A 21,431-nucleotide genomic window follows, 5' to 3' on the forward strand; every position below is an offset into this window, starting at 1 on the left:
ACAGTCACCGTCAACCACAAAGACGCAGCTCTCTCTACTGTCCTCTTTCTTTGCTGACTCAGTTTGCGCTTCGCTTGACACAAATGGAAATAGACGGAATAGAGGTGAGAGCCTCAGCGCTGAGGTGCAGGAAATGATGCGGCGGTGCATTAAACTTAAAATTTTCAATTTTCCATTCGACTGTGTTCGAATGAGTGCAGTTAGCACACGACAAACGAAAACGAGGCGAAGGCAAAACACAAAAAATTAAAACGTAATACGAGAACACAACTAAAGAAGCGGAAAAACAAAGGAAGGCAAAGTGGCTGCAACGAGTTCGTTATTGGCTTCAAAATAGACGGACAAGCGTCAAAATAGTAACGCCAACTATGCTCTATATATTATTTATCGATATTAATAGCTGTAGATATATTTTGAGCTTTGCGAAATGCTCAGCAAACGCAAAGAGAAAGAAAAAAAGCTGGAATTATTGAGTGGCAGCGTTTGCGGTTTGCGTCTCTGCCGGCTGCAGCTTGACAGTCGTCCTCCTCTGCCGTCTGTTGATTAACCGTTAGTCCACTTGCCCTTTCGCCGCAGCCAACTTGACTTCAACTGCATTACGTCCATTTCGCTGGCAGCTAAACCAACAGATTTGATTTGTGTTGATCAAGTGGGTGCCGCGGGGTTGTCTGTGTTGTTTGTTGTGACTGTTGTAACGGCTAAATTATCTATGAGTGCATTTACAGTTATTCGTATTTATTTGTATATTTATATGTATGTATTCGTTTGCTTACTCGTGTGTGCGTGCTTATGAGCGAGCTGTGACGTCAAAGACAGCAAATTAAAGTATATAAAAACAACAACACCAATTGCCACTTAGGTTGTTTAGAGAAAAGGAAGCGAAGAAAAATTGCTGGCGATTTACACATCTTCGGGCGATACGTGGTTAATTGCGAGCCAGCAACTGTGTAAATTGTTGTTGTTGTCGTTTTTTTTAATCAAAATTAAATATTAAAATGGTGCCGTTGCACAAAAAAAGGAGGTCATATATATGTAAAATGTACAAAAAAAATTAATCAGTAGTGGCGGGTGGCACGAATCTTTCAAGTGTTTGAGGGTTTAGCTAGACTTCCTTACTATGGTGATTTTAAACATTTTTATAATTTTTATTTCAACATTCGCATAACGGTTGTTTGTAACACCTAAAACTAAACGATACTTCTCGGGTTATATAAACCATATTGGCAAGGGTGACAATTAGATGTGCAATCCGGATCTCCAGTTCATTTCAAAATTATCGAAATCGGCATCAGTGTTTATAGATAATTTGTTTTTATCGAAAATATAGGCAAACCTATCAGATATTTTAAAGAATTTGAAAGTAGATGTGTTTCTTATAATAGTGTGGCTCTGTGCCAAAAATTGATAAAAGGCGGTCATAACATCCCCTAGCTTCCATATACTTAATATAATGCTTTTCAAACATCCGATAGACTTTATACCGTATATGTATATTGGTTAATATGTGAGATATATTAGCGGAAGCAACAACCGCGCCGTTTGTTCTGCTTTTTCCCGCATGGATAAGGAGGCGAAGCGAATGGGTCTGGAGGTGAATGAGGACAAGACGAAATATCTCCTGTCATTAAACAAACAGTCGGCGCATTCGCGTCTTGGCTCCCACGTCACTGTTGACAGTCATAACTTCGAGGTCGTAGATAATTTCGTGTACCGAACCAGCATCAACAACACGAACAATGTCAGCCTCGAAATCCAGCGCAGAATAACTCTTGCCAACAGGTGCTACTTTGGACTGAGTAGGCAATTGAACAGTAAAGTCCTCTCTCGACGAACCAAAATCAAGCTCTACAAGTCGCTTATCATTCCCGTCCTGCTTTACGGTGCAGAAGCTTGGACGATGTCAACATCAGATGAGACGACACTAGGAGTTTTCGAGAGGAAAATTTTGCGTAAGATTTATGGTCCTCAGAACATTGGCAACGGCGAATACCGCTGACGATGGAACGATGAGCTGTACGAGTTATACGACGACATTGACATAGTTCAGCGAATAAAAAGACAGCGGCTACGCTGGCTAGGTCATGTTGTCCGAATGGACGAAAACACTCCAGCCCTGAAAGTGTTCGATGCAGTACCCGCCGGAGGAAGCCGAGGAAGGGGAAGGCCTCCACTCCGTTGGAGGGACCAGGTGGAGAGCGACCTGGTTACACTTGGGATCTCCAACTGGCGCCGAACTGCGAAGGAGAGAGAGAGGTGGCGCACTATCGTCGATTCGGCTATAACCGGCTGAACGGTTGCAACGCCAATCACATACATACATATTAGCAGAATTAATTGAACTTGTATTCTTGGATATAAATTGGCTGGGAGGCGAAAATAGTTTAAGGGAGGGGTTTTCACTTTCGAAAAATCGATTTTTTTTGTTTTATCTTATTGTTTAACATTTCAAGAATATATCCTCATAATTTTAATCCGATCTAAGCAATATTCTTGAAGTTATTGTTTAATTAGTCTCGGGGCCTTTAACGCTCTAACTCTAACAGCTACGGCTTTAAACGCGTTTCAAAAGATTTGTTTAAAATGTAACTAAATGTTTATGGTTTGTTATTTTCGGATAATTTCCGGCCGAGTTACAGTGAACACCGCAAATTGTTTTTTTTTTTTTCAAGACGTCCTAGGGGAAGCTCTGTCACGGGCTAATGGTTTAATATTTTTGCATGAAAAATTTACAGAACATAGTCAAAACTATGCTCAATAATGTATAGAAGGTTTGAATAAAATTGCTTAATCGATATTTGAGATAAAAAATCACAAAAAAAGTGTTGCGCTGAAACCCAGACCCCTCCCTTAAATAGGTTCAGGAATTATCCCAAACCCCATATGGTATATGCGTCAAATTGTGTGTTCTCATAATAAAATTACATGAATAAAATACGAGAGTATAAAATGTTCGGTTACAAATTTATTCTCTTATTTTAAATTATTTCGTCTCTCATTCACTTTTCGTTCTAAGAATATATCTTTTAATTTGTAAGTTCTAATTTTGATATTTGCCCATATTTTCAATTTCAAACTAAAACTTCAGTAAATTTTCAGATCCCTATAGCATATGCATCACTTTCGCCTATCCATCTCCATTACTCTAACAAAGCTGTAAAATTCCATACTTAATCATAATCTACTCGTATTAACTTTTTTTGCTTTTTACTATTTCAAGTCCCTCTTTCATGTTGTGCGCCCACCATTCTTAGTTGGCGAAGTTGCATACGTTTTTTTCTTTTTAATTCCCATTTTAGATGCAAGTAAAATGTTGCCACAAGTTATTTTCACAACGAGCACCCGTTCATTTATCCGATTTTCCGCTTTGCTTAAATCTCCTGATTATTTCCAAGATTAATGACGGCAAAGTTTGCTGGCGCGCAGTTAGATTTGGCGGTCACTTGCTGGGGCGAGTTTTTAAAGTCAAACTTTGAGAATTCCATTACAACCTGTTCGCTTGCTTCGCCTGCCGCCAAGGCTTTGCTCGATTAGTTTCATTTTACCTCCAACATCCTTCGCGCTAATTGTTTTGCACTTTTGTGCAAATTCTTACTCGAGTCTCGAGTTGATTACACATTCAAGGGCGCGCACTCGGCCAATGTTGCATTGCTTGCTGGCAAGTCGCAGCCGTGAAAGCGTGTGTGTTTAGACACTTCGCTGGCATTTCCCCTGGGCTCTCTTGCCACTTACACGCATGTGAGTGTATTTGTTGCCTCATCACTTCCTGTTTCTGTTTATATCTGCCCTTTTTCTGGCGCATTAACGCTCAATTACGAAAAGTGCAGCAACAAGTTGGATCCTCTGACCTCGGTCCGCAACCATCTATATATTTGCTTCCGTGCGTTTTTTCTGCTTCTTTCCACTTTTCATTTTTTTTTTTTGTTTTTGTAATTATGAAAAATGCAAGCACTTCATTTTTTATGTGCGTTTACGTGCGTTTCTGAATGCCTTTCTGCCTTCCTGCATTTTTGCGCTGACAATTGAAATTTCAAAGTGAACTTTCCTCTATTTACACTTTCATGCACAATTTACAGTTTGCTAATACAACAACAAGTGGCGCTGCTATAGATTTGTTGTAATTTTGCAATTGTTGTTGTAGTTGCATTTTTGATGTCTATTGTTATTGGTCTTCTTGCTCTGGCAGCATGAGTGCTTCATCAGTCATTCTCTATGTGAGTTATGACTGGCTGGAAAAATCAGCAAAAATGCAAAAACAATGTAAATGAATGAAATTGAAAAATGTTGAAATGATGAGGGATGAGATATGTGTGATTTTTGTTTTATGTTGAGTATGAGTACCGTTATCAAAGTAATTGCTTTCGTTCCGCTTAAGTGGAAACACTCCATTTTCATATGATCATTTTTAATCCTGCTCACTTTTCGGCTTTTAGTGGATTTTTTTTTTGGAATTTTTATATTAGAGAATCAATGGCGCTTATACTGATTTAAAATCTCGTCCTTTTCGATGTGTACTGTGATGGATTTGCGAGACTAATGTGAAAACATATTCGATCTCATATATTTTGCGATCCAAACGAACTGTTTGTAGTCGAAATCAACTGTCTTACCCAAATTTTTAACCATCCTCAAGACTCTTTTGCATCACAAAGAGCTTGTATTTAACTATCCAACTGTGGATAGTTCTGTATCAAGGATGTGCCTAAATAACCTAATCTTGAAAAACCCCAAAGGGAAATCACTTCAGTCTCGTTGCATTTTAAGTTTGTTTAATTATTTCACTCTCTATTTGCTATTGAAAAGGACAAACTAACCTCAAAGTCTAAAACATTATGAAATTACTTCTTTTATCCACATTTTCATGCAGAATATTTCATATATTTCCCGTCTTTTAAATATCACACACGCAATTTATTTGCATTATTCCTTCACTGAGCTCATCACCTATCCTTAATTTCACTCCGTTTATGGCCTACTCAACATTAAAGTGGAGCCGGAAAAAACCTTTTACCAAGATTAAAGCAACCACAACTTTAATTAGACCAAACCATTAAACCGTAGTAAGCTTTTAGGCGCCCACAAGTTGCGCTCCGCGTTCGCATACCTTTCACTAAGGCAACTAAAAGCTTTGGTGTTTCCGAGCACCGAGTAAACACCGCAATTACTAATACATTTGCGAAATTGTCATTGATGCTTTGCTATTTTTGCTTTTTATAAAGCCTGGCGATAGAGCCACAAACGAAGCCAAAAGGTAGGCAAAGCGAAACGAATCAAAGAGAAACTCGAAAGCTGAATGAGCGGAAAAATAGAAAATAATAAATAAAATATCATAACATACAATTAGAGTCGGAGTAATGCTAATTTCAAGGGTTCTGACTTGTAGGTCTAAGTCACGCTTTAATAGCAGAGTTGGACAAATTTTAGCTCAACTTGTATGTTTGATTGACATACATTTCAGTGTGAATTTTTAATCAAGCTAATGTTTTTATTGGCATTGTTGTTGAGTGTTGGGCCCCCCTGTATTTCGATTTTTATTTGTGTATTTTATTTAAATGCATGAAATACGAGCTTTTCAGTAATCACACCGTTGGCCGTTGGCCCACTAAACATACTCCTGTGTAATAATACTGTTATTATTACCGTTATGATTGTTATGATCCTCATTGTGTGCACTCGAATTGCGGGGTCATTAAATATGCAGGAGTGTTTGTGAAAAAAGCAAGCTGTTTTGCGGAATTATGAACTGTATATGTTTCTTGCACTCACTCCCACTCGAAGTGAAAACATAAAAGTTTTGCAATGAGCATGCACTTATACTTTTATATCCATACAGAATGGTCTTTGAAGTGGGCTTTCGAAGTGCAGTGTTAAGTGAGATAAATATTATTGGGGCATAGTTTTTACATTATGGTGGTATAACGGAAATTTTATTAGAATTATTCGAGATATAAGGTTGTTCGAATAGTCGAACATCGAAAATTCAAAAATTTTTAAGAGACCTAAAATCTGTTTTTAAATTAATGAATATGAGACTCCGTTAGGACTAACTATCTTCGAAGGCGAGATTTTATAACAATATATGTAATATATTGGTTTTCAATTTAAGATGATGGATCACCCAATGATCTACCCTCTATCTAGATAGGTATAGAAAATTTAAGATAGGTTAAAGTTTGAAAATATTTACAAGACTTCTCTAACATGTGCGCCCTGTCCCCGTATGTTATTAAAGTGGAACGCCAAAGGGCTCCCCATTTTGTTTGTTGTTTCTGTTTTATTTTTTTTATTATCATAAACCCATATCTTATCTTAAGCAGACACAAAGCATCACAAAAACACCTGAAGATAGTGTGTCTTCAACTGCCGCCACACAACAGATACAGCAAAAAGTGATGGATATTTGAGACGTGGCTTCTGTTATGAACTAAGGTACAATAAGCAGGATACAAAGGAATCAAACCCTCGGGACTGGAAAATCGAAGTGAATTTTTATTTCTTTTTCACCTCACATTTATTGTCGAATTTTATTCATGCTTTGCTAGCTTTCAATAGAATTCGCGGAGAATCGCCCTGGGGGTCATGTGCCAAGCACATCAAAATCGGAGCTTTTTTTATTAGTTTCCTTTCTTGGAATTTTGCATTGAAAAAAATCTATGTACAAACTTATTGGTAAAGACTGTACGTGTCTATCGACGGCTACTGAGATGTCTGCCATTTTTAAAGAAAAACAAAATGAGACAGACTTGCAAGAAAAATGCAATTCGCCGGGAGGACCGATTGACGCGTGCTTGTTTTGAGGAGAAAATGTCGCCGTTCAAAATATAAAGCATGTAACAATTCAGAGGTTTTCTCCCACTTTTTACTAAATTATAATTTAATTGTCAAATTTTCCAAAAAAAATCTAAAATTTCCATATTGGTATGTGTTTGTGTTGAATTTTTGCACTAAAATGTAATGCGAAATAAAATTCGCACCGAAATGTGGTTGAAGACGCTCCTCCGTGTCGCACCGAACCCATTCAGTCGTGCTAATGGCCAATGTCTAACGCTGAATGGTGAATTGCCATCACCTGTTGCTGTTGCTGTTGTTGTTGGTGAAGTGAAAATGTGTTTATTTAAAATTAATGAAGCATATTAATTTTTAAAAGTAGTCTCTCCCCAGACGCCAATGTGGGTTTCTTTGAGCTGACGCAGGCTATAAATACACGCACACACACACATACAAGGGCGCCCGTCATTCGAGGCCACACACTCGGCAAAAGTTCCTCTGAATAAGTGTCATAAAGCGAAGTGCTTAGATAAATTTAGCTTCTTCGCCATAAAAGTGTATTTGTAGAATGCGGTCGGAGTCTCACACGGCTTACTTAGGGACTAGCGCGAAATCCCCTTTGATCTGTGTGTTGTTGTGCGTGAGCTCTTGAGGTGTGTCAAGACTCTGTGTAGGTGGGAGTGTCAAAAGGTTTATTTGCAACATTAAAAAATGTGTTTACCTTTTTAAGGATTAAGCATAAAATGTGCCATTTTCATATTCTCTTTGCCATTTCAATTCACTCTTCTATTCTATCTTTGAGGCGCTCTAAACCAGTTCTGCTTTCTTTGTGTGCTGTTTTTCCTTCCATCACATTGGCTTCATGGACCCTTCAATTGCAATTAATATCGCTCCAAGTGCATACAAACCCACATTTTTGCGAACCTAAGCTTTTGAATTATTAAAATGTAAATGCAAATGTGAGATATTCAAAGTGTGAGCGTCGTTTTGCGTGGGCGTATAACTTAATTATTAATGCTTAATATGCCGGTTTACTTTAAAAAGCGAATTAATAATTTGGTTTGAGCAATTTATGGCAGAGAAAGCTGAATGAGTTTTTTTTATATTTTTATTTTGATTTTTATGAAAAACTTTGTAAAAAATCCAAAAAATTTCAATCTGTACTAGAGTTCGGAAACTCGTTAATATTTTTTCGTCATATCATTGTCATCTTGATAAGTATAGAAAATTGTAAAGTTCTTAGAATTCGAAGATTAGGTCAAGGGGCAGATATCCACGACTACTGAGTATCTCAGTTAGACAATTTAAAATTGTTAAACCCTCACGATTCGACAAAGCGTTTGGACTCTACTACGTAGTCCTTAGGTTGGCTTATATCAATTCACTAGATCCACCGAAGATATGTTTATCGAGATATCTTAACATCAGTCTGAAGAATGCTCGACATTACAGGAGGAAGTGCTTAGATGATTCCATCGCGCCTTCGGGAACTCGCATCTGGCAAGAGCCCTACTCTCACCGCATGTGTACCTATTAGAGAGTGTCCAATAAACACACCCATAATTGCGCCGATATTGACATTTCTCAGAGAACCCTGTTGGAATGACCTTTTTCGATCCACCGCGGCTTAAAAGATTCCTAGGCTGAGCTTAAAAAATGTCTGTGACTAATGCTCTGAACATATATGGACCACCAACGAGAGTAAACATTACTTAGACCCCCAAAACTCATACAAACAAGAAAAAACGTTAACTTCGGCTGTACTGAAGCTAATATACCCTTCACAGGTGCATTTCTTTTAGTAACTAGTAACTTTTAAGCAAATCTAAAGACGTAAGAAAAAGTAAGTAAAAAAAAAGAAAACATTTTACTAATTCTTTTTAGCCGGGTTGTTTGCTAGAAATATTAAAGTTATATAGTTAACCGATCTGAACAATTTCTTTGGACCTTAAGGAGTAATCCATGTCAAATTTCGTGAAGATACCACGTAAAATGCGGAAGTTTTCCATACAACCCATTGATTCCGATCGTTCGGTCTGTATGGCAGCTATATGCTATAGTGAACCGATGTGAACAATTTTTTCGGAGATTAAATTATTTCTATGAACAATAACTCACACCAAATTTCGTGAAGATATTTAGTAAAATGCGGAAGCTTTCCATACAAGGCCTTGATTCCGACAAATGAGCAGCTTCTTGAAGAGAAAATAACATCTGGAAAATTTCAAAACGATATCTTAAAAACTGAAGGGCTAGTTCGTATATATACAGACAGACGGACATGGCTAAATCGACTCAGTTCAACATACTGATCATTTAAACAAACTTCGTGACAAACTTAATATACCCTGTTCAGGGTATAAAAATATGATCTCTCTTGGATAGTATTACACCTATCTGGTCCTGCTTGGATTTTTAACTCACCTAACGAACCGTTACACATATGTAATATATATATTTGAAGACATTTGACGGTTGCGCCATCTATCGAGTAAAATATGAAGCAATTCTAAGTCTCGTGTACCAAATTTAAGGAAAAAATATTCTGTAAAATTAAAAAACAATGTTTAAAAATGAAAATTGCTAAAATTCACTTTTTTTTTGTAAATTTAAAAAATGATTTAAAAACTCTAAAAACTTAATGCAAATGCCCCTTGTCATTCGAAATAAACAAAGTGTGGGTGCAACACAGTGAACCATACCAGCGCTCAATGACCTCGGGCAATAAACAGTATGCTTGAAAAAATATGAAAACAATAATAACAACAAGCACACACACACACACACACTGCACACCACAAAACGAATAATTTACCGCAATTCTTTCTGCATGATGAATGATTAAAGACCGAGCAGAGGCCACAGTGGCGGAGGCAAAGGTGAAAAGGAACAATAAAAAATATAAATGTGAAAGATGAAATCAATAGTTATTTAAAAATTATGCATTTATTTATTTACCAGCACTTGTGCAAAGATAAATATTTTACCAGCCGAAGGACTTGTACGTGTGAGTCCTGCAAAACAACAGGCACTTAATAATAAATAAAAACAAGTAAGGAAGGGCTAAGTTCGGGTGAAACCGAACATTTTATACTCTTGCAATTTATTTATTTAACTTTATTTATATTATTTATATAATACACAATTTGACCCACATATTCGTCATATATATTGTATAAAGTCCATTGAAAGTTGGAAACCCTAATATTAGGTTAGAAGCACCGAGGTCCTCGTGTTCGATATATGGGGCCTTAAAAACCTATGGTCCGATTGCGGCGATTTTTAGAATGGGGCTGCCACACTATAAACTTAGTATTTGTGCAAAGTTCTGCACCGATATCTACCGATAGGAAGTAGGCGTGGTTGTGAAGCGATTTGGCCTGTTTTCACAACATATCATTGGGATGTAAGGAAACTATTACAAACCAAGTTTCATTGAAATCGGTCGAGTACTTCCTGAGATATGGTTTTTGACCCATAAGTGGGCGACACCACGCCCATTTTCCATTTTGTAAAAAAATCTGAGTGCAGCTTCCATCTGCCAATTCTTATGTGTTAGCTTTTCTGACGTTATTCGTTAGTGAGTTAACCCACTTTTAGTACTTTTCAACCGAACCTTTGTATGGGAGGTGGGAGTGGTTATTATCCGATTTTTTTCATTTTTGGACTGTATTAAGAAGTGACTAAAAAAGGACTGCAGAAAGTTTGGTTTATATAGCTCTATTGGTTTCCGAGATATGTACAAAAAACCTATTTGGGGGCAGGGCCACGCCCACCTCCCCAAAAAAATTACATCCAAATATGCCCCTTCATAATGTGATCCTTCATACCAAATTTTATTTCCATAGCTTTATTTATGGCACTTTATGTGTTTTCGGTTTTCGCCATTTTGTGGGTGTGACAGTGGTCCGATTTTGCTCATTTCGAAAGCAACCTTCCTATGGTGCCAAGAAATAAGTGTTCCAAGTTTCATTAAGATATCTTAATTTTGACTCAAGTTACAGCTTGCACAGACGGACGGACGGACGGACAGACAGACATTCGGATTTGAACTCCACTCTTCAGCCTGATCACTTTGGTATATATAACCCTATATCTAACTCGCTTAGTTTTGCGTGTTACAACCGTTATGTGAACAAAAATATAATACTCTCTTAACAACTTTGTTGCTAGCAACTTTGTTGCGAGAGTATAAAAATGAAAAATATGCATGTGTTTGTGCATGAAAAATGCATTGTTTGAGTGAATACGGTGAATTGCACACATACATACAGACATACTTATAACAATGTATACATTCATACATATGCATTGAGAGCGGCTTGTTGCAATTAAACCTGCTGTAACAAATAAATATCAGCGAAGCATAACTGTTTCATTAACATACTCATATACATATACAGCGTTGCCAGATGAGGCGATAATTACACGCACAGTAAATGAAGCTTATGTGCTGTTAAGTGTGTATATATAGTGAATTAATGGCCGATTCGTGGTTACATTTGCTACGCTCGTTTTATCACCGAGCATTTTCCTGCTGGGTATCACTTCCACTATTGCTATAACAAAAAAATAAGAATGCATTTAATGCAGTAGCATTGATGTAAAGCTCAGTCAGCGCAACAATGACAATATTGTCGACAATAGTTGCAGCAACAACAATAAAAATATTGATGTGATGTGGCTGTTTGTTGTTGATGGAAAAAGGTGAAATTGCAGCAGTGAAAAGCTTTGCTGGCATATGAAAATACTATAGGGACGGTAAACATGTGTGTTTGCCCTAAATTGTTCTCACATATGTAAGTACACACCTACATATTTATCACAGGGTGTATGAGCATATGCGAAAAAAAATTATTGTATGTAGGAAAAATGTGACAACGAGCTTTCTCCGTCCATCGTTTCTTTTTTTAGGAGAATCGATCATTTTCATTTAAAGTTCGTTTAAAATTGAAAAAATGATTTTTTCTTCTATAAACTAAAAAAATAATACGATTACGATAAGTGAAAATTCTGAAGTTTTTCCATTTCTTTTCCTTTTATATCTTCCATTAATTTGCCCTAAAAAACTCATTATTTTTTTTCAAATCAATTTTTTTTTTCAAATCATAAAAAGATAAAGAAATTAGAATCTTAAAAATACACAGACATTTTCTATAAAAATAAAATGATATGAGTCCGAAAATGTATTGAAATTAAAAAATTCAGACAATATTTTAATTCTTGATGCCGAATGCTCTACTCTATTTCTCTATTACTCTATTTCTATATTTTTTTCACTTGAAGGATTTAACTGAAAATTTCTACAAAAAGCATCCGTCACTGATTAAAGTCTACCGTAAAATAATAAAAATAGAAGCGAAATAGTGACTTTAAGACTTCAATTTCTATTTAGTGTCTCTAAAAGGAAATATAATTTGAGGAAAATGCTTTACTTCTAAGCTTCCCACTCACTTTAACCGTAAGCAGCTTTAAGTATTTGAAAATGTACATTTTCTTTTAACTTGCCATTTGTGGCTCTCTGAAGTCTTCACTTTGGCTTATTTGCGCAATTAAACCAACAACAACATGAATCACTTTGATGTACGAGTATTGAACAGCATAATAAGAGGCTAACTATTTGTCTGATTTTTACTTACCTTTCGTTTGATTGGCTGTCACGGCGCCAAACAACAACTAGTACTCTGTTGTTGTAATAGGAAAAAAAATCCGTTTAAACCATTAAACAGGTGAATTATATTGGCAATAACACTATGTTGCCCACAGCAATGACAACTACAACAGCAAGCGTGACGACGAGAGTTAATAAATTTCCGCGCCAACGCCATACGCCGCCACCGCATTCACTTGTTACCTGCATTCCGCGGCTTAACCTTGTGTCACCGTCATCGCTCAACAAATCGAAAGAAAGTAGAAAATAATGGCAATGCAAAAAACGGTAAAAAAACATCGCTTGAAAGCAATGCCAACAACGCGCAACACGCAAGCAATCTGTGGTTTAAATGTCAGCCGACGCGTTCGCTCGGTCGTAAACGTGTCGCCATTTGTCGCCCGACAGCCCACGGTGTGTAGCGGCGCAGAATGTTGCAAGGCCGTTAAGTGCTTACTTTTAGCATCTTCTGCACGATGAAGTGATATTGCATTTGGATTTCGCGCGTACACTGCGACTGTGGCGCACAAAAGTAGGCTACACATTGTGTGTGTAAAGGCGCGCAGGTATCCAAGCGCCACTTCCGCCATTAGCGAAAAGGAGGTAGTGAAAGCACACACACACGCACACAAACGAATGCCAACGGAAAATTATAAAACACACACACTTATATACATATATACATATATGCGCATGCTTGAGTGATTTGTATTAGAAGCCTGCTTTTCTCCGGTGCAACCCTGCCATGCGTTCGCTGTCTCAGGAAATACGCGCGCGGCACACTCAGTCACATCGCACTTGTGCCGCACATTTCCGCGCCACTTTGGCGGACGCAGCCTTAAACGCGGCATGCAGCGGCCGAAAGCCGCCAGCCATAATTTTTTTCCGTACGCTCAAGTGGCAAGGAGCCGCGTGGGCTGCAAACTACTACACACTGTCTCTAATTGTGCCGACATAATAAATAATTGCGCGACAGTGTGACTGTGTTTGTTGTTGTTCTTATGTAGGTTGTTGCTTTTGTGCTCATTCTACGTCTTCATGTTCATGTTTTGTCCCACTGCCATAGAACAACCTGTGGCTTTTACATGTTATTGTTATTATTATTGTTATTGCTGTCATGCTGTTCGCTTGAATTTCTGGAAAAATGTCACAATTTCTTTTATTTTGCGTCGTGCTTGCTGCTGCTCTCGGGATGAAAAGGGAAATAAAGGAAATTGCTATTTCACTGTTCTGCATTTTCTAAAATGCAAAAGAAAAAGCAAAAAAGCAAACTAAAACTTGTTGCAGTTGCACAATTTACCGTTAGTGGATGTCTGACACATTTTGCTAAGGAATTGCAATTGAGTGCGTCTATGTGTGTGTTGATGCCCGTGGCCATGCATAGGTCTGGATATAGGGTATTGTTGGAGATTCATTTTCCGAAAATTTTATCTTTACTGCATAATATTTACAAAAAAGGCTGTAAACAAATTTTAAAATAAAAGAAACTAAAGTTAACGAAATTTTTACATTTTCTACATAAATGTATAAGAACTTCAAAAATACCATATTTGGGTTTACAAATTCGGGTTTTGGGTTTTATGAGTAAAGATTTAATTTAACTTTAATTTAATATAATTTTGGAAAATCATTGAAATTGTTCTATGAAGAACAAGGGAAGCATTTAACGTATACAATAAAAATAATAAATAATTATAAATAATAAAAATAAAAAAAAATTATCAAACTCTTTTAGTTTGTTGAAAAAATAACGGCATTTATTCAAAAGTCCAATTGTCAAAATAAAAATCAAGTTTGGGAATTTTTTCGTATATCGAATGGAGACTATTTTGAAGGCGACAGCATTAATGTAAACGAATGAATAAATATTATAAAAAAACGAAAATTCCTGTAATTTTTTGAACATTTCAAAATATTTTTAAATTTAAAACTTGACTTCACGACTTTAAACGTCTCTTATAATCAAATTTAAATTTCCATTCTGAAACAACTTCACTCTGTTAAGAAGACAACACTTTTCACTCACCCTGTTTGCATAAATATATGACCATATGCTTATGTAATATTGCAATTCAACATGCCACAATGGAACAGCGCAGCGCTCACAATGCACATATTTCTGCTGCATTGCTGGTATACTCGTATTTATTTATATTTATTTTTTATACGATCTGAGGTTTTCCATGGCTCGAATGCTTGGCAGCTGTGTCGTTACTATTGCGGCATTGCGGTCTTGCGGCATGCCAATGTTTGTACTCAACTTGTGATTTTTTAATACGACCATGTAGTTATGTGAGCTGCGCTTGTACTCTCGGCAGCAAATAGTAGACATATTTTAATAAATCTTGTGCACGAACAATTTTTTCGAATAATAACTAGCAGCCTAGCCATACAAGACTGCGGGACACGTATGGCATTTTAAGGACATGCTGTATCTTGTGGCGTTAAATGTTAATGTTGCAAATAATGGCAATAATCGCATAATAACATGTTTTCAATGAAATAGAAGCTCTTGCTTTTATAAGCTTTTTTGATCAATTTGTAAGGTATTAAGTGACTTTATGTTTCATATTAGGGTATTACTTAAATATGAAATTAATGTTATAGTTAAATATCCCAGGAATAATAACAAAGCATGTTCAAACAAGAAAAAACGTTAACTTCGACTGTCCCCTTCACAGGTGCATTTCTTTTAGTAACTATGTGTTTAAGCAAATCTAAAGGCGTAAGAAAAAGTAAGTAAAAAAAAGAAAACAGTTTACTAATTCTTTTTAGCAGGGTTGTTTGCTAGAAACATTAAAGTTATATAGTTAACCGATCTGAACAATTTCTTTGGACCTTAAGCAGTAATCCATGTCAAATTTCGTGAAGATACCACGTAAAATGCGGAAGTTTTCCATGCAAGCCATTGATTCCGATCGTTCGGTTTGTATGACAGCTATATGCTATAGTGAACCGATCTGAACAATTTTTTCGGAGATTAAATTATTTCTATGAACAATAACTCACACCAAATTTCGTGAAGATATGTAGTAAAACGCGGAAGTTTTCCATACAAGCCCTTGATTCTGATCGTTCAGTTTGTATGGTAGCTATATGATATAGTGGTCCGATATCGGCAGTTCCGACAAATGAGCAGCTTCTTGAAGAGAAAATAACATCTGCAAAATTTCAAAACGATATCTTAAAAACTGAAGGACTAGTTCGTATATATAAAGACAGACAGACAGACGGACATGGCTAAATCGACTCAGTTCAATATACTGATCATTTATATATATACTTTATAGGACGCTTCCTTCTGGGTGTTACAAACTTGGTGACAAACTTAATATACCCTGTTCAGGGTATACAAATAACGGAAATTTTCGTTTTATTAAAATTTTTCATTCGTCTACATTAATGTTATCGTCTTTAAAATAGTTCCCATTCGATAATATGCACTTATGCCAGCGCTTCTTCCAATCGTCGAAACAATTTTTAAAGTGGATTTTTTGGATATCCTTTGGCTCTTCCAGCGTTTTCTCGTATGTTTGTAAAACACCCCTAAGGTTATATTTATTTTTGGAAGTAAGAAAAGTCTCACGGAGCTATCTCTGGCGAATATGGAGGCTGGAGCATCTTTACAGTATTATTTTTTGCCAAGAATTCACGAACAAGAAATGAAGTGTGAGCTTTTAGTAAACGAGAACCGCAAGCTCATAAACTCACATCTATACTTAGCGGCTACTACAGACAAAGTAAGCAACGAATGCAGTTGACAATTTTATCGTTATCACCATAATAAATTAAAATTGGATAATTGGACTTTTGGAAAATTCCCGATATTTTCTAAACACACTCGTATATCACACGTAATTATACTCTTGCAACATGTTGCACAGAGTATTATAGTTTTGTTCTCATAACGGTTGTTTCTGTCACCAAGAAATAAAAGAGTTAGATATGGGGTTAAATATATATAAATGATCAGGATAACGAGTGGAGTTGAAATCCGAATGTCTGTCTGTCCGTCCGTCTGTCCGTCCGTGCAAGCTGTAACTTGAGTAAAAATTAAGATATCTTAATGAAACTTCGAACACATATTCCTTAGCACCCTGAGGAGGATGGGCAAAATCGGTCCACTGCCACGCCCACAAAATGGCGGAAACCGAAAACTTATACAGTGTCAAAACTAAGCCATAAATAAAGTTATGAAAATAAAATTTGGAACATAGGATCGCACTAGGGAGGGGCACATTTGGATGTCATTTTTTTGGAAAAGTGGGCGTGACTCCACCCCAAATAGGTTTGTCTCTGTAACAAAAATCGGGTCATAACTCAGATCCCATATACCTAATTATATGTAATATAAAATTAAGTGACCGTATAGTCTTTGATATATTGTATCTTGGTGGTGAAAACGAGTGAAATCGGTTTAGGAATTACTTCAGTCCCCATATACTATTTATGATGATTTTCGTTATTCTAATGGACTTTATGCCGAATATATGGGTCAAATTGTCTATTATATAATATTAAATAAGTAAATTGCGACAGTATAACATGTTCGGTTGCACCCGAACTTAGCCTTTCCTTACTTGTTTTTTCCCTTAATTTAATAATACATAACATTGAAAGTCATAATCAGATTTAAATAAACTTAAAGATCACCCTAATGTATTGCATATAAAAATAATGCCATTGGCTGTCTCATTTTTTGCATGGAATTATGTATATATTTTTGTAGTTATATACTAAGCTGCCAATCTCTCAATTTATTTACATATTAAATAGTTTTTGTTGCATAATACAACGTTGGCTATGAAAATATTTTTGTATGCATTTTGTAATTATTCAATCAACTATTATAAAATATTCTATGCAAATTAAAAGACTTGCATTTCAATGGCTGAATTTATCTCTCTTTATTTCTCTCTCTATATACATTTTTCTATCTGTGAAGCTTACAATCTTTTTTCACTCCAACGCTCTAAAGCGTGTAGCAGCTATCTTAACACATTGCCATTCATTGCCTGCTGCAATCGCAATCAGTTAAAACAGCTTCTAGAGCTTTAATTCAATTAACACTTGCATGAAATGGCTATAAAAGCAGAGTTTAAGTCAAAGCTGCATGAAGTGCAAACAAAGCGCACACAGAGAATGTCAACAAAAATGTAAACAAACACAACAAACGGGATTATATGCATACATACATATGTATGTACTTACTTACTTGTATTCACATATATGTATACAAATATACATGGCAACATGGCACTTAGCAGTAGCCTTGCCACACGCACACACACTCAAATATTTAACCAAAGAAAAACCAAGTAAAATGCGCCAAAAAGCAAGAGCAAAACTCCAAAGCACTCGTACACAGCTATCGGCTGTCCTGTTACACGCTTCCCCCAGATTAACTAACAAAAAGTTTTAACAAAGTTTTCAAAGTGAGTAAATATGCCGGAGACAATAAAAGTGGAAAGCCAGATAAGACGACAAGCAGCACCCGCACCAGCACCAGCACTACCGCTCTGAGATGTTGTACGACAAAGTCTTGAACAAATAAGAAAATGAAAAGCAACAGTACAACAACAGCAATAACATGCAATTACACGCAACGAATGCGCACACGAACAGGTGTCTGTGTGTGTGTTGTTTATTAGCTGTAACGGTATTTACAAGCGAATTAAAAGAGACAACATGTTAAATGAAAATATTGCAGAAAATTAAGTTAAAAAGGTGAGTGAGGTGAAAAACTAACAAATGCACACAGCATATCTTTAGGCGCTGAACATTGCACACAAAAGCTGCTACAGACTACTGCGGGACATTTGTTTTTGTTATTACACACTCCAACTCACTTCCCAAAAGTGCCTGTTTGCGTTGCTCTGGAGTTCCACGCTGTGTTTGCTTGTGCCGAAGAAAAGCGCAGCAAAGGCAAAGAAACAACGCAGGCCGTCGCAGCCACCACTTGGCACCTAAAACTATGCTATGCTAACAGCAAAAGTTTTTCAATACGCTGCTCACATTGCATGCCCACGAATTTTACCTTTGAGAATAAACATAACCATGGACTTGTTCGACATGCGGTATTGTTTGTTTTTTAGTGTTGCTACTGTTTTTTCTTCTTGTGTTGTATTCTCTGCGGATACTCATAAATGGCTGACAAGTGTGTGGTGTACCTGGCGACTATGGCTGTGGGTTGAGCGAACATATGCTGAGTGGAGGGTAACCGATATATTACCTGAGGCTTGAATTTTTTTTGATTATAGACCATTTCGTAGCTTAATCCCTTGTGTCCTGTGCTTAAATTTGACAAACTTTCATCAGAACTCTTATTTGAGTTGGTTGGTTTATATAAGATAAGAGAAATATCAGCGAGACTTGCGGATATCACATAAGAGTGTGAAAGAATAGAGACCTGAAAAGCCATGAGCTCGATGTGTAGCCCATTACTAAATTTATAAAGAGAAGTTAAGCCAGTTCTTACTTCATTTTCCCTGCAGAGAAAAACCTACCTAGCCTTAGAGCTCGATAGAGAAGCCCGTGCCCTCGCCAAAACCATTTTTTTCTTGTACAGATAAATGTTTCCCGGCTATAAATATATGTTCTAAGAGTGGGGGGATGGGGTCATATGTAGAAGTTCACGCAAGTGAGGAAAGTTTCTGATTGCCATTCACTTGGGAGTGGCCAGGAACGATTCTTTTGCATATGACTCAAGCAGCTCACGACTTCCGGTTTTAGACCAAGTATCCCCTGGGTAGCTAACAGACATCCGTTTGGAGGCGAGCTAAAGTGAGAAGGCGAAGCCCGCTTGTGCGGTTGTGCGTAGGGCTTGGGACCCACCACATAAAAACGAATAACCAGTGAATAAGAAACACAGGCCTCGGATGAGAAACCCCCCTTTTGATGACGACCTCGGCAAACGTATAAAGGACTATGATTTGAGGGCATGCACCTGGAATGTCCGGACTCTTAATTGGGAAGGTGCCTCTGCCCAGCTGGTTGATGTCCTCATACAACTAAAGGCTGACATCACCGCCGTCCAAGAAGTGCGATGGACGGGACAAGGACGGAAGAAGGTGGGTCCTTGTGACATCTACTACAGCGGCCATATAAAGGAGCGCAAATTCGGTGTTGGATTTGTGGTGGGAGAGAGACTACGTCGCCGAGTCCTGGCATTCACCCCGGTGGATGAACGTCTTGCCACAATCCGCATCAAAGCGAGGTTCTTCAACATATCGCTGATTTGCGCCCACGCCCCAACGGAAGAGAAGGACGATGCGACCAAAGATGCTTTCTATGAGCGCCTAGAACGCATCTATGAGCGCTGCCCCCGCCACGATGTCAAAATCGTGCTTGGCGATTTTAACGCCAGGGTGGGTAAAGAAGGTGTCTTTGGAACAACAGTCGGAAAATTCAGCCTCCATGACGAAACATCGCCAAACGGCCTGAGGCTGATCGACTTCGCTGGGGCCCGAAATATGGTTGTCTGTAGTACCAGATTCCAGCATAAAAAAATTCATCAAGCAACGTGGCTGTCCCCTGATCGAAACACGCGCAATCAAATCGATCACGTTGTGATAGACGGAAGACATGTCTCCAGTGTTTTAGACGTGCGTACGCTCCGAGGACCAAACATTGACTCGGACCATTATCTAGTAGCAGCAAAGATACGCACTCGCCTCTGTGCAGCAAAGAACGCCCGTCAACAAACACAAGGAAGGTTCGACGTCGAAAAGCTGCAATCACAACCGACAGCCGAACGATTTTCTACTCGACTTGCACTCCTGCTCTCGGAGAGCACTCATCAGCATCTCGATATAAGGGAGCTGTGGAACGGCATCTCAAACTCATTGCATACCGCTGCAGCCGAAACAATTGGTCTCCGGCAACGCCAAAAAACCAGTTGGTACGATGAGAATTGTCGTTCCGCAGTGGAGAGAAAACAGACTGCCTACCTCGCAACGTTGCGATCGACCACAACACGTTCGGGGTGGGATAGATATCGAGAACTGAAGAGGGAAGCGAGACGCATTTGCAGACGTAAAAAGAAAGAGGCCGAAATGCGTGAGTATGAAAAGCTTGAAAAGCTGGCCGACATGGGTAATGCTCGAAAATTTTATGAAAAGATGAGGCGATTAACAGAAGGTTTCAAGACCGGAGCATTATCATGTAGGGACCGAGAAGGTAATCTGGTAACGGATGTCCAGAGCACACTGGGATTATGGAGGGAACACTTCTCCGACCTGCTCAATGGCAGTGAAAGTACAACACCAGGAGATGGCGAACCCGATTCCCCAATCGATGACGATGGAATAGATGTTCCATTACCCGACCATGAAGAAATTCGAATAGCAATTACCCGCTTGAAGAACAACAAAGCGGCGGGGGCCGATGGATTACCGGCCGAGCTATTCAAATACGGCGGCGAAGAACTGATAAGGTGCATGCATCAGCTTCTTTGTAGAATATGGTCGGAAGAAAGCATGCCTGACGATTGGAATCTTAGTGTGCTCTGCCCAATCCATAAGAAGGGAGACCCCACAATCTGCGCCAACTACCGTGGTATAAGTCTCCTCAATATCGCATATAAGGTTTTGTCGAGCGTATTGTGTGAAAGACTAAAGCCCACCGTCAACGAACTGATTGGACCTTATCAGTGTGGCTTTAGACCTGGAAAATCTACAATGGACCAGATATTCACCATGCGCCAAATCTTGGAAAAGACCCGAGAGAGAAGAATCGATACCCACCATCTTTTTATCGATTTTAAAGCTGCCTTCGATAGCACGAAAAGGAGCTGCCTTTATGCCGCGATGTCTGAATTTGGTATCCCTGCAAAACTAATACGGCTATGTAAGCTGACGTTGAGCAACACCAAAAGCTCCGTCAGGATCGGGAAGGACCTCTCCGAGCCGTTCGATACCAAACGAGGCTTCAGACAGGGTGACTCACTATCGTGCGACTTCTTCAATCTATTGCTGGAAAAAATAATACGAGCTGCAGAACTAAATAGAGAGGGTAC

At 38.0% G+C, this 21,431-nt stretch overlaps 1 protein-coding gene across 5 annotated transcripts in view; it reads left to right on the forward strand.

Moving 5' to 3' along the window:
* The window catches only part of LOC105218303 (eye-specific diacylglycerol kinase), a 195,211-nt gene that overhangs the window by 49,607 nt on the left and 124,173 nt on the right, over positions 1-21,431 (forward strand). The gene's annotated exons all lie outside the window — the stretch shown is intronic.

This window comes from Zeugodacus cucurbitae, chromosome 5 (assembly GCF_028554725.1).
Source record: "Zeugodacus cucurbitae isolate PBARC_wt_2022May chromosome 5, idZeuCucr1.2, whole genome shotgun sequence".
NCBI classification, from domain to species: Eukaryota; Metazoa; Arthropoda; class Insecta; order Diptera; family Tephritidae; genus Zeugodacus; species Zeugodacus cucurbitae.